The 17243-nt window shown below is 39.2% G+C and overlaps 1 protein-coding gene and 1 pseudogene across 2 annotated transcripts in view; one reads left to right on the top strand and one right to left on the bottom strand.

Moving 5' to 3' along the window:
• PFKFB3 (6-phosphofructo-2-kinase/fructose-2,6-biphosphatase 3) overlaps window positions 1-17243 on the bottom strand; it is a 376565-nt gene that overhangs the window by 45208 nt on the left and 314114 nt on the right. The gene's annotated exons all lie outside the window — the stretch shown is intronic.
• LOC101416445 (small ribosomal subunit protein uS3B-like) lies at window positions 13928-14573 on the top strand (annotated as a pseudogene).

The following is a 17243-nucleotide window of genomic DNA, read 5'->3' on the forward strand; positions in this document are numbered from 1 at the left end:
AATAGATGCCTCTACAGTTACAGTGGGGGACTTTAATACACCATTATCACCATTAGACAGAGCATCTCAACAGAGGATCAATAAAGTAACAGAGACCTTGAATAATACATTAGAGGATCTAGACCTAATAGACATATACGGAACATTATGCCCAAATACAGCAGGCTATACCTTCTTCTCAAGCACACATGGATCATTCTCAAGGGTAAATGACATACTAGGTCACAGAACAACTCTCAACAAATTCAGAAAGATTGAATTTATACCAAGTAATTTCTTTGACTCCAATGAAATGAAGCTGGAAATCGGCAAGGGGCAGAGAACCAGAGTAGGCACAAAGATATGGAAGTTAAACAACATACTCTTAGACAATCAGTGGGCCAAGGAGGAAATTGCAAAAGAAATCAGTAGCTACTTTGAAATGAATGAAAATGACAACACAACCTATGAAAACTGATGTGATGCAGCAAAAGCAGTGCCAAGGGGGAAATTTATAGCCATAAATGCCTATAGTAAAAAAGAAGAAAGAGCTAAACTCGAAGATCTAACCACACACCTGGAGGAATTAGAAATAGAGCAACAAACTAATCCCAAAGCAAGTATTTATAAAGAAGGAAATAACAAAGATTTGAGCAAAGCTAAATGAAATTGAAAATAAGAAAGCACTAGAAAAAATTAACAAAACCAAAAGCTGGTTCTTTGAGAAGATTAATAAAATTGACAAACGCTTCACTAGATTAACAAAGAAAAAGAGACAGAAGGTGTAAATGCATAAAATAAGAAATGAGGAAGGGAATATCACCACTGACTCCACAGAAATAAAGAGTATCAAAAGAGGATACTTTGAAAAACTGTGTGCCAACAAGATGGATAACTTAGATGAAACAGACAAATTCCTAGAAACACACAAGCAGCCTACATTGACCAAAAAAAAAGAAATTGTTGAACTCAACAGACCAATCACAAGTAAAGAGATTGAGTTAGTCACCAAAAACCTCCCAACTAAGAAGAGTGCAGGAGCAGATGGCTTCACAGGTAAATTCTACCAAACATTCCAGAAAGAACTAACACCAGTCCTGCTTAAACTCTTCCAAGAAATAGAAATGGAGGGAACATTTCTTAATTCATTCTATGATGCCAACATCACCCTAATACCAAAGCCATACAAAGACACCACAAGAAAATTATAGACTAATCTCTCTAATGAATCAAGAAACTAAAATCCTCAACAAAATACTTGCTAATCATATTCAACAACACATCACACAAATTATACACCAAGACCAAGTGGATTTCATCTCTGGTATGCAAGGATGGTTCAACATAAGGAAATCAATCAATGAAAGACACGACATTAACAGATTGAAAGAACAAAATCACATGATTATCTCTATAAATGCGGAAAAAGCACTTGACAAAATACAGCACCATTTCCGGATTTTAAAAAAACACTTCAAAAGATAGGAATATAAGGAAACTTCCTCAACATGATAAAGGGTATATATGAAAAACCCACAGCTGACATCATATTCAATGGTGAAATGCTAAAAGCTTTCTCTCTAAGATCCAGAACAAGTCAAGGATGCCCACTATCATCGCTCCTATTTAACATTGTGTTAGAAGTACTTGCTTGAGCACTTTGGGCAAGAAAAAGATATGAAAGGCATCCAAGTTGGAAAGGAAGCAAATATTTCACTATTTGCAGATGACATAATCCTATACATAGCCCTGAGAAATCTACAACAAAGTTTCTAGAGCTTATAAATGAATTCAGTAAAGTAGCAGGATATAAGATCAATGAGCAAAAATCAATAGCATTTCTGTACAACAATAATGAGCAATCTGAGGAGGAAATCAGAAAAAGAATTCCATTTACAATAGCAACTAAAAGAATCAAATGCCTAGGAATAAACTGAACTAAAGATGTAAAGGACTTGTATGCAGAACACTATACAACATTGTTAAAGAAAATCAAAGAAGAGCTAAATAAATGGAAAAATATTCCCTGTTCATGGATAGGAAGAGTAAATATCATTAAGATGTCTATCATATCCCAAATGATTTACAGATTTAATGCAATCCCAATAAAAATTGCCATAGCATTTTTTACTGAATTGAAAAAGCTAACTATGAAATTTATTTGGAAGGGCAAGGGACAGCAAATAGCCAAAGCCATTTTGAAAAAGAAAAATGAAACTGGAAGAATCACACTACCTGACTTTAAAACTTACTACAAAGCTACAGTGGTCAAAATTGCATGGTATTGGATCAAGGATAGATATACTGACCAATGGAACAGAACTGAGAGTTCTGATATCAATCTTCACATATATGGTCAACTCAACTGGAAAGAGAATGGTCTCTTCAACAAATGGTGCTTGGAGAACTGGATATCCATATTCAAAAGAATAGGAAAGAATCACCATCTCATGTCCTATGCAAAAACTAACTCAAGATGGATCAAAGATCTAAATGTAAGAGCCAAAACCATAAATCTCCTGAAAGATAATGTAGGGAAGCATCTACAGTATCTTGTAGTAAGAAACAGGTTCATAAACTTCACACCCAAAGCACAAGCAATAGAAGTCAGAAATAGATAAATGGGACCTTCTCAAAATTAGAACTTTTTCACTTTAAAGGAGTTTGTCAAGAAAGTGAAAAGGTAGCCTACTGAATGGGAGAAAATCTTTGGTAATCATATATCTGATAGGGGCCTAATATCCAGCATATATAAAGAAATCCTACATTTCAAAAATAAAAAGACAATCCACTTTAAAAAGTCAAGTGATTTGAATAGATACCTCTCCAAAGAAGACATACACAAACAGCAGAAAAGCACATGAAAAGATGCTCAATATCACTAGCTATTAGAGAAATGCAAATCAAAACTATAATGAGGTATCATCTTACACTCATTAGAGTGACGGTTATTAAAAGGACAGAGGACTGCCAGTGTTGGAGAGGATGTGGATGAAAGGGAACCCTTATCCACTGCTTGTGGGAATGAAGAATGGTGCAGTCATTGTGGAGGACTGTTTGGTGATTCCTTAGGAAGCTAATGATAGAACTGCCATATGATTCAGCAATCCCACTGCTGGGTATAAATCCAGAAGAACTGAAAGCAGGGACATGAACAGATATATGCACACCAATGTTCATAGCAGCATTATTCACCATTGCCAAAAGTTGGAAGCAACCCAAATGTCCATCAACAGATGAATGGATAAGCAAATTGTGGTATATACGTACAATGGAATATTACTAAACAGTAAGAAGGTACGCAGTATTAACATATGGGCTAACGTGGATGAATCTTGAAGACCTTATGTTGAGTGAAGTAAACTAGACACTGAAGGACAAATACTACATGATATGGTATGATATGATATGAATTAAGAAAATTGTGGAGACTCACAGAGGTTTACAGGAGGCAGAAAAGGAGTTGAGGGTTGTGAGCCAATGCCCATATGGGCAAAATCTATGACAAGGTGGAAGGCTGTAGTTGCACAGTTGATGGGAGTAACAGTGGTGCAGTGATGCTATTGGGTTTAGCGGTGCTAGTCTGTAAGGGGGTGCATGGCGGGTTGGGTTGGACAATCCATGGAAAAGGGGGAGGTTGGGGGAAGGAGCAGGTGAACTCTGAGGAGTTCAGGTCTGTGGTTAAAATGGGTAGTCCTTTTATGTTCTCAGAGGAGCAAGAGTCTCTCAAGAGCATAGGCAGTGCCTAATAAAAGAAAACAGGCCAATACGTCAAGCCCTCAATATTATTGCAAGTAACTATGAGTCTTATTCTTCAAAAAGTGAAACTTAGCGGTTACCTTAGGTCCCCTTTCAGGAGGAGGGAAGAATAGAAGAGAATAGATAGAACACAGGGCATTTTTAGGGCATTAGAATTGTTATGCATGATCTCACAATAATGGATACAAACCATTTTAAGTTTTGTCAAAATAAAAGTGAATGGTCCAAAATGTAAATCATAACATAAACCATTGACCAAGGTTAGTAGCAATGCTTCAATATTTGCACGTCAGTTGTAACAAGTGAACCATCCTCAAGTAAGATGTTATTAATGGGGGAGGGGGGAAAGAGGGAGAGTGTTGGGTATATGGAAATCCCCTATGTTCTCTACATGACTTTCCTGTAACCTAAAGCTTCTTTGAAGATAAAATGAAAAAATAATAAGACACTGGGGGAATATACAGAAGAAAATGTCATTGTACATACAAGACAAGAGGTCTTACAATGATGAAAGACATAATATCTAAAAGAGTTTTTTTATTATTTAAATTTTTTTGCATTTTATATGTTATTTTTAAAGCTATCATTAATATTTCATTTTCTTATTATGTTTATTTGGTTATTTCTTAGCCTCATCTTTGGAATGGTTTGGGATCACAAAAAGGTCACAACTGGCAGGGGAGGAATATTGGTGCAGGGTGTTGGTTATGGGGGATTGCATGGGAGGGGGCTCATCTGGGGCATGTCTTTGAGGCATATGAATGTGTTCAAGTGTTCATGGGCATTGTCACAGCAGGTGGAGATCCACATAATAACCAAAAGAGTACTGCGATGTTGGAGATTTGGGCCCGAAGGGTATCGTCCAAGGGGTTGGTAACCATTTTCCTTTACACTGCTACATTCTCTAATGGGACAGCGGGAATCACCTGAGTACAGGGGCAGTGACTAGTGAAGGAGGATGGACCATAGTGCTGGCCCCTTGATATTGATGATTGTATTTATGAACCTTTTCTTTTGAAATAGAAACTTAGCCTAGTATTATATGTTGCCTAAGAATTACCTCCTGAGGGCCTACTTGTTGCTCAAATGTGGCCTCTCTCTAAGCCAAATTCAGCATATAAACACACTACCTACCCCTGGCATGGGACATGACTCCTGGGGATGAGTCTCCCTGGCACCATGGGATTATTACCAAGCACCAACTAGCAGTGCATCTGGAAAAAGACCTTGGTCATAAGGGGGAAATTGTAAATACAAATGAGTTCTTATGGCTAAGAGAGTTCAAAGTGAGTTGGGAAGTCACTCCAGAGGTTACACTTAGGCATGTCTCAGCAGGATCTCATTGACTGCCACAGTAAACACTGCCCCAAATAATGGGGATCCTAAAGACTCTAGAGCCATCCAGATACTATAGGCAGGGCAGACAGCCCAGGAGTGAGGGACGAAACGGGGTCCCTGTTAAGAGACAAGCGGGGTCCCTGTTGCGGGACGAGTGGGGTCCCGTTGTGGGATGAGCGGGGTCCCTGTTAAGGGACGAGTGGGGTCCCGTTGTGGGGAAGAAAGCCTCGTACGGCCGCTGAGGCTTCCCTTGGGGGCTCCGAAGGCGTGGAGGGCGCACGACCCAGGAAGAAGTCACGGAGACAAGCTGATGGCACAAGTCTGGTTTATTGCAGAGGGGGATGCAGATTTATAGGATTGGGGAGTGGTGTGGTGGGTTCTGATTGGCTAGGGCAAATGCTGTTTCCATATAAGGCAATGTTCTGGCATTGGGCTAGTGATTGGCCAGTAGAGTATGTGCTAACTCTTGATAGGCTGACACTGTTACTAAGCTGATAGGTGGTTGTAAGCTGTTGCTGGGCAAACAGCGTACTAAGAGATTAGCTTTAAGGGAGGGGGGAGGGGAAGTGAGAGCTGGGCTAGGCAGGAGATAGGAAGGGGGAGGGCGGTGCCGGCTAGCCGTTAGCAGCAAAGGCCTAGTCAGGCGTGGTCACCTTGTCTAGGCCCAGTGGGCAGAAGCGGTGTCACCTCTTGCCGCACTGTTTGCCACTGAGGCAAGCCGGGTACCCCTCCTCCCACACAGGAGTTTGGTGTCCTGCCAGTGGCCTTACCTTGGAATTTATGCTCCCCAGTGTGACAGAGTTGGATTCATTTGTAGTTTCCCTACACATGGCTCTTCTGCCCCTTCTATCTGAACATATAGTTAGTACTATACTTGATAGGTATATGCCCAAGAGACCTAAATCTTTGGGCAGTCCATGTGACAGTTGGTCCCTGAATCTCAACAGAGTTGCAACACCTACTCTCTAGTTCACTGGACTCACCCAGGACAACTAGCAAGGTGGTGACGATGTAATGTAAACTATAATCCATGGTTAGTGGCAATGCTTCAATATGTGTTCATCAATTTTAACAAATGTACCGTACTACACCCATTCCAAGGAACAAAGAGAGTCTGCAATTGCAAGCAAGACAGTTCCATCCATCTGCCCCATGGGATCTAAGCCCCCTCTCAGTCAGAAGCAGAGTGGGCACAACCATCCCCAAATCCTCAAGATTGGGGAATGAACAATGGGCAAAAGTAGACTTTCTATCATTCTACTATTGACTTACTGTTATTCTAACAATGGAAGAACTTTTATCATTGATGTGGAATCCAAGGCCACCGGAGGTTCTGAGGGAAGGGAGAGGGAAAAATAGTTGTAATATAGGGCATTTTAAGGACATTGGAATTGTCCTACATGATGTTGCAATGATGGATACAGGCCATTATATATTTTGTCATAACTTACAAAATTGCACAAGACAGAGCATAAATTATAATGTAAACTATAATCCATGGCTAGTGGCAATGCTTCAATATATGCTCATCAATTGTAACAAATGTACCACACTAACGAATGATGTTAATGTGGGAAAGTGTGGGAGGGAGAGGGATTGGGGCATATGAGAATCCCTATAATTTTTATGTAACCTTTATGTAATCTAAGGTTTCTTTAAAATAAATAATACAATAAAATAAAATACAAAAGGCCAGTTTAATTAGAGTGTTCAAGTTCACTGTTAACAAGATAATTGCAAATTAAAACAATAAGATGTTTTTCAACCTTCAGAGAAGCAAAAATTTTAAATATTGCTAATATCCAGCATCAGTGAAGATGTGGGAATATGAGTACTTTCTATCTACTGTGGGACACATAAACTTGTAAAGCTTTTGGGAGGGTAGCTTAGCAGTATTTTTCCTTTAATAGAGAAGTTGTGGGTTTACAGAAAAATCATGCATAAAATACAGGATTTGCATATACTACCATATTATTAACACCTTGCATAAGTATTGCACATTTGTTACAACTGATGATAAAACAATTTTATAATTGTGCTATTAACTATAGTCCATGGTTTAACTTACAGTTCTCTGTATATTATAGTTCCATAATTTTTTAAAATTTTTATTCTGTTACCATATAGATAATCTAACATTTCCCCTTACAATCAGACATATATTTCAGTGCTGTTAATTACATTCAAAATCTTGTGTTACCATCTCCACCATCCATCACCAAAACAGCTCCATCATTCCAAATAGGAACGCTGTGCATTTTAAGCCTGGACTTCCCATTCCCTATCCCCACCCGTCCCCTGGTAATCTATATTCTAGATTCTGACTCTATGAGTTCACTTATTCTAATTGTTTCAAATCAGTGAGATCATACAATATTTGTCCTTTTGTGTCTGGCTAATTACACTCAACATGAAGTCTTCAAAGTTCATCCATGCTGTTGCATGTACTAGGAAAACTAGGACTAACACTAAAACTCAGGAAAAATACATTTTACCAGCGCTAACTTGTGCACACATACAGTTACACAACTGACACAAAAATTTCACAAAATGACAGCTCTATTATCTTCACTGTGATCTATCCTATCCTATTCTGTCCTATCCTATCCTATTCTATTCTATTGATTCTATTTTTTTAATGTTGGCAGCAACCCTTGAAACATTTTATGACCCCTGTGGATGGCAAGTCAAATTTTGAAACACGAAACTATGCAATGGTTAATGCATACATACATGTGTGAGAGCATATTCAAATCATTCAGTAAAAATAATCAAATGATTTACACAGTATGTTTCAAATGCACAAAAATCAAAATTATATATTTCTGTGCCTATATTTAACTTAAAGCACAAAGGTCTGCGTGTATATGCTCTAAACTTACAACAGATATTACTACCAAGAAAGAGAGATTTAGGGATGGTGTGGTGCAAAGAGAATATCTGTATTAATATGTTTTAATTATTTTTACCAGATTCTAGCCATACATTACTTGCATATTTTAATAAAAGCTCTTTAAGGAAACATTCTTTTCAACAAATTTTTATGTCTATCATGATTGTATAATTGGTACTGAAAGGAAAGGCCTTAGAGACCCCTTTCACCCACTCTCTGATTTTTCATTTTCTAGAGGCAGAGCTCAGACCAGAACATCTTCAAATTCTTGGCACTTATTCAGCAGTGAACTGCACACAAAGCCCTCTATTAACCAGGAAGCAGAAACTGGCTTAGCTGTTCCATTTAAGTGTAAAAGAAAGAGGCATCTATTTCAGGGTCATTTCATTTTTTTTTAAGCCCAAGTTCCACATGGGTTTGAAGACTCATTTATTTCAAAGCTTGTAGGCTTTTATCAGAATTCACCTCCTCCAGCTATGTGACTAATCCCTTTAAAAATCTTCAAAGCCTAAAGAGACATAGAAAACCTGTCCTTATTATTGACACTTGCTCCAAAGGCTCAACAAGTTAGCTACCCAAGGAACTTTGGTTCCTGTAATAACTGAAATTAATAAAGAAAAAATCCCCAGATACCTAAAACAATTGGCATAGGTCTGTATCAGTCACAGATCTCAAACATATTAAAAGAGTTATACACCATGATCAACTGGGATTTATCCCTGGTATGCAAGGTTGGTTCAACACAAGAAAATCAATTAATGTAATACACCACATTAAGAGAATGAAGGGGAAAAAATATATACATTCATCTCAATTGATACAGAAAAGGCATGTGACAAAATTCTTCACCCTTTCTTGATTAAAAAACAACAACAACACTTAGAACGCCAGGAATAGAAGGAAACGTCCTCAACATGTAAAGGGCATATATAAGAAGCCCACAACTAATATCTTTTCTAACGGTAGAAGATGGAAAGCTTTCTTTCTACAATCAGGCACAAGACAATGATGCCAACCATCACTGTTATTATTCATCATTATAGCAGTTCAATATGGCTATGAATTCCAAGAATAGATATTGGATTATGTTTGTAATCTGGTCTGTACCTAGGCGTGATTAAGTTATGATTAGGGCTTTGATTGGGCCACGTCATTAGGGCAGATAAAAGGTATGGCAAAGGACAGAGTTGAGGCATTTTGACGTTAGAGTTTTGATGTTGGAGTTTGATGCTGAAGGTTTAAGCTGGAGCCCTGGGAAGTAAACTCACAGAGGAAAAAGATGCCAGCCCCAGGAAGAGAGGAACCCTGAGCCCAGGAAGAAGCAAGACCTTGGGAAGAGAGGAACCCAGAAAGCCTGAACCCTCACAGACGTCAGCAGCCATCTTGCTCCAACACATGAGAATAGACTTTGGTGCTTTATGGCCTGGTAGCTGTAAGCTCCTACCCCAAATAAATACCCTTTATAAAAATCAACCAATTTCTGGTATTTTGCATCAGCACCCTTTTGACTGACTAATACAAATATTGTGCTAGAAGTTCTTGCCAATGTAATCCCAATACATGCAACATGGATGAACCTTGAAGACATCATATTGAGTGAAATTAGCCAGACACAAAAGGACAAAAATTGTATGATAGCATTGATTTGACACAACTAGAATAAGCAGACTCAACAGAGTCAAAATCCAGAATATAGATTACCAGGGGATGGGTTGGGGAAATGGAATGGGAAATTTAGGCTTTACTTATACAGGGATCCTATTTGGCATGACAGAAATGTTTTGGCAATAGGGAAGTGGATTTGACTCAATGGATAGGGTGTCTGTCTACCACATGGGAGGTCCAAGGTTCAAACCCTGGGCCTCCTGACCCATGTGAAGAGCTGGCCCATGTGCAGTGCTGATGTGCGCAAGGAGTGCCGTGCCACGAAGGGGTGTCCTCTGTGTAGGGGAACCCCACGTGCAAGGAGTGTGCCCCGTAAGGAGAGCCACCCAGCGTGAAAAAAGTGCAGCTTGCCCAGGAATGGCGCCGCTCACACGGAGAGCTGACACAACAAGATGACGCAACAAAAAGAGAGAGATTCTGGGTGCCGCTGACAAAAATACAAGCATACACAGAAGAACACACAGCAAATGGACACAGAGAGCAGACAACTGGGCGTGGAAGGGAGGAGAAATTAAAAAAGAAGAAATGTTTTGGCAATGGATGGTGCTGGTGGTAGCACAACATTGTGAGTGCAATTAACAGCACTGAAATATATATCTGAATATGATTAAAAGAGAAATGTTAGATTGTATATATGGTAATAGAATAAATTTTTTTAAAAGCCCATACAACCACACTACACAAACAGTGAAACCTAAGTTAAACCATGGATTTTAATTAATAGTACAGTTATAAACATGTGCTATAATCAATTGTAACAAATGTACCACACCAATGCAGCATGTTAGTAATGGGATAGGAATCATGTGTTCTATGCACATTTGTTATATAAACACACAACTTCTCTAATAAAGAAAAAAAGGAAGAAAAAAGTATGGGGTAAGGGCTATGCATTGTTTTCATTTTTACTTTGGTTTTGTCACTAGAAGTTCATCATGCAATATCTCTATAGTTTATTGTATTTCTGTTTCTTTCCAGTCAAGTCTCTATCCTGTCACTTATATGTCCTAGAGTCTGAAGTCCACATGGCAGGTGGTAGGATTTTGTGCTACAAAATGGGTTTTCTGTGATTTGGACATACAATTGGATGTACAACTCATCATACAACTGGAAACAGGTACTATATTTAAAATAAGTTCTAGGCTTTTGCACTTCTAAATCAGACCAGACTTACTTGAATATGATGAAACAAAGAGGGAAATAACCTTAATTAAAGGTGAAATAACGTGCCAAGAACCAAAGCAATAGACTGTTGAACTGGAGAAAATGAGGAGGTCTCTATGGGGGTAGATTAGTTATCTGTAGTTTCATTTCAAAGAAGTAAAAGAAACTGAAAAACATCTGCTTGTAAAGGTCCCAGGAGGGCTGAGAATCCTGGCAGAGATACAGCAGTCCATTCCTTGGCCAAGGAAAGTGGATTGAGTGGGAAGCTGTATGCAATTTGTCTGAGCTCAGAATGGCAAAAGAATAATTTTGTTGAAGGGGTTAAAATCTGAAAAAAAAGATTAGAACAAATTAACTAACACGTAAAGCTGGTATCCCAAACTTCCCATTAAATACAACTATAAAGCTAAACAATAATAGAGATCCTCTTTTTCCTGGATTTTTTTTTCTCTTTCCATTTTTGACCTATTTTAATAGTAATCTATAAACATATGTGAAACCGAATTGCTCCAGATGTGAAAAGCCTGCTGTGAAAAATAGAATATTATAGTAGGCAAAAGGCAGGGATTTGGGTTACCTTGAGGCAATAATAAAAGTAAGTTGACAGTCTGACAGGAGTGCTAGGAAGTTATCAGGACCATTGCCCTGGCTATATTGAGGCTACTGTGTTAATTTAAAAGGGGGGTGGGGGGTGGGGAAAGATTCTGCTGAAGTGAACACCAACAACCAATTCAAACGTGGTCGTGATAGGAGCAGACCTTCAGATGCACCCATGCACATGTTTGAGACCTGCATTTTAAAAGTGGTCCTAAGACCACAGATCTCTAGTTACATACGCAGGTCAATACTTCTCCTTCCCTTGCTCCAAATGGAAATACTCACAAATGTTTACCAAAGTCACCCACTTGAAGGAGGAAGAGAATCAATAAGGGGCCTGGATGGAACAGCCCGAGTTAGAGGAAAAGGCTGTAGAATGAGGAGCAGAAAGTTTCAGGACTTTTGCTCTAAACCCAGTTCTGCTTCTAATTCGCTGTGAAACTTGAACAAGTCATTTTTAATCTGTTGGGGCCTTGAAATCGAGGGTCAGCAAAGATGATATCTAAAGTCCCTTTTAGCTTGAAAATAATCTGATGCTAATCTGAAGCAAAATCCTGAGAAGCTGAAAAGGTCAATGAGCAATACTTTCCGCCGTGAATACACACACAGACACTCACTGATTCCACTCTCTGCAGACCTGAGGCCAGCCTCCTACCTGCCTCGTTCCCTTTTGACAGTCCTCTCCTTCACTGTGGGTGCCCACATCCCCCCTCCCAGAAACCTAGTGACCTAGCATTGCCCAGAGCCCCCCACACAAGTTCCCACCAGGAGACAGACAAATAAACGACTGTCAACTCTTAGAAATAACATCTTACCCATCTTTATATCCCCTCCATAGAACTCAAAATTATGTCTAATTCACAGTTGGTTTATAATAAATGCTGCCTCCATGAGTTTGTCGAATGATTAACAATCTTAATATTAGCTTTGTGTTTTGCAGTATACTAAGTAACTTACACATCTCTTTCTATTCTTCCAGGAACTCTGAAATTGCTTATTAGTATATTTGCATACCTATTTAATAGATGAGGAAATTTAGGCAGCTCAGGGAGATGGTGTCTACCTAAGGTCACACTAGAGAATTGCCAAGTGGAAACTGGAACCCAGATCTTTAACTATCAGATCCTGCAGCATTCCAGATTTTACCATGTCAGCTGCATCTGCATCAGTGTTATACCAGGGTTATTTGCTAGAAAGAGTTTTTAATTGACTCAATTGGAGCTTCTGGCCAACCAAGATGGTGGCATAAGATGTTTCAAGGTATTGTTCCCCTACAGAATCTTTGAACAACTAGCAAAAAACTGGCAGAGTCACCTTCTTCAAAACTCCAAAAAACAGGTAGAGTTGCAGTAACTGGGCAAGAAAGCACAGCTTTAAAAGCTGTAGTACAAGGTCATGGTACTCTTGCTGGCCCTTCCTCCCTCCATGGCAGAGCATGGAGGCAGCCTACACTTCTATTGTAAGGTCCTGGGCCTGGGCCTGCTCCAGAGGGAGCATTGTAACGCAAATGAGCATACTGGGGTGCCTTTATGTAGTGCCAATCTATCAGGTGATAGTCAGAAAGAATGAACCAGGAAACCCATCTCTAGCTCACCTTCCCAGACCTTGCCCTTTAGGCAGAAAGAGCTGGCAGACAGCTAAAGCAGTGTAAGAAACAAGTCAAAGTTAGAGGCAAAAGATTACCTGCCTTAAGTAATACAGATGGAGAGAGGGATGGTCTGTTTCATCAGGAGTAGAGGGGATATTCAACTTCCTATAAACAGGGGGAATTCCTAAAGCCATGAGCAAGCCTAAGCCCAGGACAAGACTCCAGCTCAGAAAGGAGGACCCTGAACTTGACAATCACACGGAGGTAATCTTCTTGATAAAACGGCTAAACTCTGAAGGAGCACATTAGCCAAGAAAAGCTGATTTCCAAAGATTGTGAAAGTGTTTTTTTGTATTAGTTCATTTGTGTCAGGTCCTGACACCCTTTTATATCACAGGCTAGATACAAACTTAAGGAACAAACAGTTCAGGGACTAAATCCCAGAATTAGCACTTTGAAATATTAAAATTACAGTGTGCAACAAAAGATTACAAGATAAAGGAGATTATGACCCATCCAAAGGAACAAGATAAAAATCCATAAGTCGTCAAGGAAAAACAGCCTTTGGATATACCAGACAAAAACTTCTAAAAAATAATCCTTAATATGATTAAGGAGATAAAGAAAAACTCAAAGAAAGAACTAAAGGATATCAGGATAACAATGAATGAACAATATGAAAATCTCAAAAAAGACAGAAAATTTTAAAAGGAGCCAAACAGAAATAATGGAGTTGAAGACCATGATAACTGAAATGAAAAATTCCCTAGAAGGTTTCAACAGCAGATTGGAGCATACAGAAGAAAAAAATCAATGAATTTGGAGGCAAGACTATTAAAATGACTCAGGTCAAGTAAGAGAAAGAAAAAAAAAAATTTAAGTGAACAGAGCCTAAGAGATCTTTCCTTTTAGTGGCATGTGGTGGCAAGTCAGTGGTGTAAATTTCCAATAAGAGGAAGTTTGTTGCTGATGGCATCTTCAAAGCTGAAATGAATGAGTTTCTCACTTGTGAACTAGCTGAAGATGCCTACTCTGTAGATGAAGTTCAAGTTACACCAACCTGGACAGAAATCATTATTCTAGCCACCAGGACATGGAATATTTTTGGTGAGAAAGGCCAATAGATCTGGGATTTGACTACAGCAGTACAAAAGAGGTTTGGCTTCCTTGACGGCAGTGTAAGGCTTTATGCTGAAAAGGTGACCCCTGGAAGTCTATGTGCTATTGCCCAGGAAGAGCCTCTGCACTATAAACTCCCAGGAGGGTTTCTGTGTGGAGAGTCTGCTACGGTGCACGGTGGTTCATCATGGAGAGTGAGCCAAAGGCTGTGAAGCTGTGGTGTCTGGGAAACTCTAAGGACAGAGGGCTAAATCCATGAAGCCTATGGATGACTTAATGATCTACAGGGCTGAACCTGTTAACTCTTATGTTGATGCCACCATATGCCTTGTGCTGCTCAGACAGGGTCTGCTGGGTCTCTGAGTGAAGATGATGCCACCCTGGGACCCAAGTGATAGGACTGGTCCTAAGAAATCCCTGTCTGACCACATGAGCATGGTGGAACCCATATATACATGTATATATATATAGATACATACTTGTGTGTATGTATGTGTATAGACACAAAACCTTCTAATGTATAGTAAGACACTTCAGACCCCAGAGAATCTCTTACTTTAAGAAATACTATAGGGAAGCAGATGTGGTTCAAGTGATAGAGCGCTCGCCTACCATATGGGAAGACCTGGGTTCAATCCCTGGGGTCTCCTGGTGAAAAAGAAGAGAAAGCATGCCCGCATGGCAAGCCAGTGCCCGCATGAGTGCCCGCATACTGAGCCTGCACCCCACGCAAGTGAGTCATGCAGCAAGATGATGATGATGCATCAGAAGAGAGACAAGGGGAGAGTCAAGGTGAAGCACAGCAGAAACCAGGGACTAAGGTGGTGCATTGACAGGGAAACTCTCTCCCCATCAGAGGTCTCCAGGATCGAATCCCAGTGAATCCTAAAGGAAAGAAAACAAGAAGACAACACAGACAGCAAAAATAGCAGGGCAGGAAGAGGGGAAGGAGGGAAAATAAATAAATCTTTTTTTAAAAAAGAAATACTACGTTATATTATACTGTGTTCTTTCTATTGGGAAGATTGATTCAGATTCAAATTTGGATGCCAAAGCCTCTATTCCTCCCAGAGTACAACTGGTAATAGGTTTAGGATAAAGTAGAAAATCTGGGAAGAACAAGAATACCTTATTCTAAAATTATCAGGCCATGCCAAGAGTTTGGGTACTATATCTTCAGAGGGATCTCGAAACTCTGAAGCTAATAGAAAAAACGTTATCAGAAAGATAAAGGGAAACCCAATAATGTCATATCTGAACAGTCAAAAGATCCAGAGATGTTTGGCTTGGAGAAAAGAAGGTATCACAAAAGAAGGAAAGGAATAGCTATAGTCACTTTGGTCAAATATTTGAAGGTCACTGTTACTTGAAAGAGCATTGTACTTGGTTAAATTTGCTTGAAGTTATAGAAAATAGAACACTGGCACAAGTTAAAATGAAGTAGATGAAGTTAATATAAGAAAGATTGAAGTGAATCATATCACAATTAAAATTTTAGGTAGTATATGTTACTAGAATAAATTTTTTTAAAAAAACAGGACTGTACAACACAAATAGTGAAATCTATTGTAAATGACAGACATAGTTAATTGCACAATTATAAAAATGTTCATGAAATATTTCAAAAAAAAAAAAGAATTAGAAAATAGAAGAAAAAATAACAAATTAAAGTTTCAGTCCAGAGATCCAATACCCAAATAATAGGAGTTACAAAAAGAGAACAAAAAGATTAAAGGGAGAAAGTCATGAAAGAAATAGTATAAGAAAACTTCTGAGAACTGACATACATGTTTTCAATTTGAATAGACTATTTGGTTGTTCATTACAATGAATGAAGAAAAGATCCCCACCAAAGCACACAATAAAGAAGTTTCAGGACACCGATGATTTGAGAGAGAAAGAGAGAGTAGTTGATATAAAAACTTGTCATAGTGGAAAAAAGAGGACACGTACAATGGATTAGGGGTCAGACTGATATCAGACTACTTACAACAACATTGAAAGTTATAAGGCAATGGAACAATGTCTTCAAAAGTCTGAGAGAAAATAAATTTGAATATACAATCCCACAACCAGCAAAACTATCATTTAAACATTAGGGCATAACAAAGACATTTTCTTTTTTTTTTTAAAGATTTATTTATTTATTTAATTTCCCCCCCTCCCCTGGTTGTCTGTTCTTGGTGTCTATTTGCTGCGTCTTGTTTCTTTGTCCGCTTCTGTTGTCGTCAGCGGCACGGGAAGTGTGGGCGGCGCCATTCCTGGGCAGGCTGCACTTTCTTTTCACGCTGGGCGGCTTTCCTCACGGGCGCACTCTTTGCACGTGGGGCTCCCCCACGCGGGGGACACCCTTGCGTGGCACAGCACTCCTTGCGCGCATCAGCGCTGCGCATGGCCAGCTCCACACGAGTCAAGGAGGCCCGGGGTTTGAACCGCGGACCTCCCATATGGTAGACGGACGCCCTAACCACTGGGCCAAAGTCTGTTTCCCAACAAAGACATTTTCAAACAAGCACATTAACAGAAAAAATTATCTCCTATTCATCCTTTATTAAAAGGAGGAGAGGGGAGGGAGAGACATTGAGAGAGGGAACTTAAGCAAGAAAAACAAAGGCATGGGAACCTGGAAACAGAGGATCCAACTTAAAAGTGATGAAGCAAAGGAAATTCCCAAGGTAATTACAAAAAAAAGTTGCAAGACAGGAGCTACGCAGTAGGCATAGAGAGGAACCAGTTCTGACCACAGCAGGATGACAGAGGGCTACAAGAAGTTCTTCCCTAAGGGGAAAACAAAACAAACACACAGATTGGAATACCTGGTATCTTTATCTGTCCTAAGAAGACATTTCTGTTCTATCAGAGATTTAAGGGCAAACTAGCAGAAAACCAGTCATATTAATAAGTGAGGTCAGTATTAATTCTAGGAAAAAATTAATTTTTTTCAAAAATGCAAAGGGAATTCTAATCCATTAAATGGATCCACTGTGAATAATAGTCATGTGGCCAAAATTATGTAAAGCCAAATTGAACTGAGAGCTATAACCTTATTGGGAGAATAGGAGGAGTTACATGTGTAGGGAAGTAGGTAAAATAAATTCTCATCTTCTGTGATAACAAGTCAAAATTTAATTTGAAATTTGA

Source organism: Dasypus novemcinctus, chromosome 20, assembly GCF_030445035.2.
Source record: "Dasypus novemcinctus isolate mDasNov1 chromosome 20, mDasNov1.1.hap2, whole genome shotgun sequence".
NCBI lineage: Eukaryota > Metazoa > Chordata > Mammalia > Cingulata > Dasypodidae > Dasypus > Dasypus novemcinctus.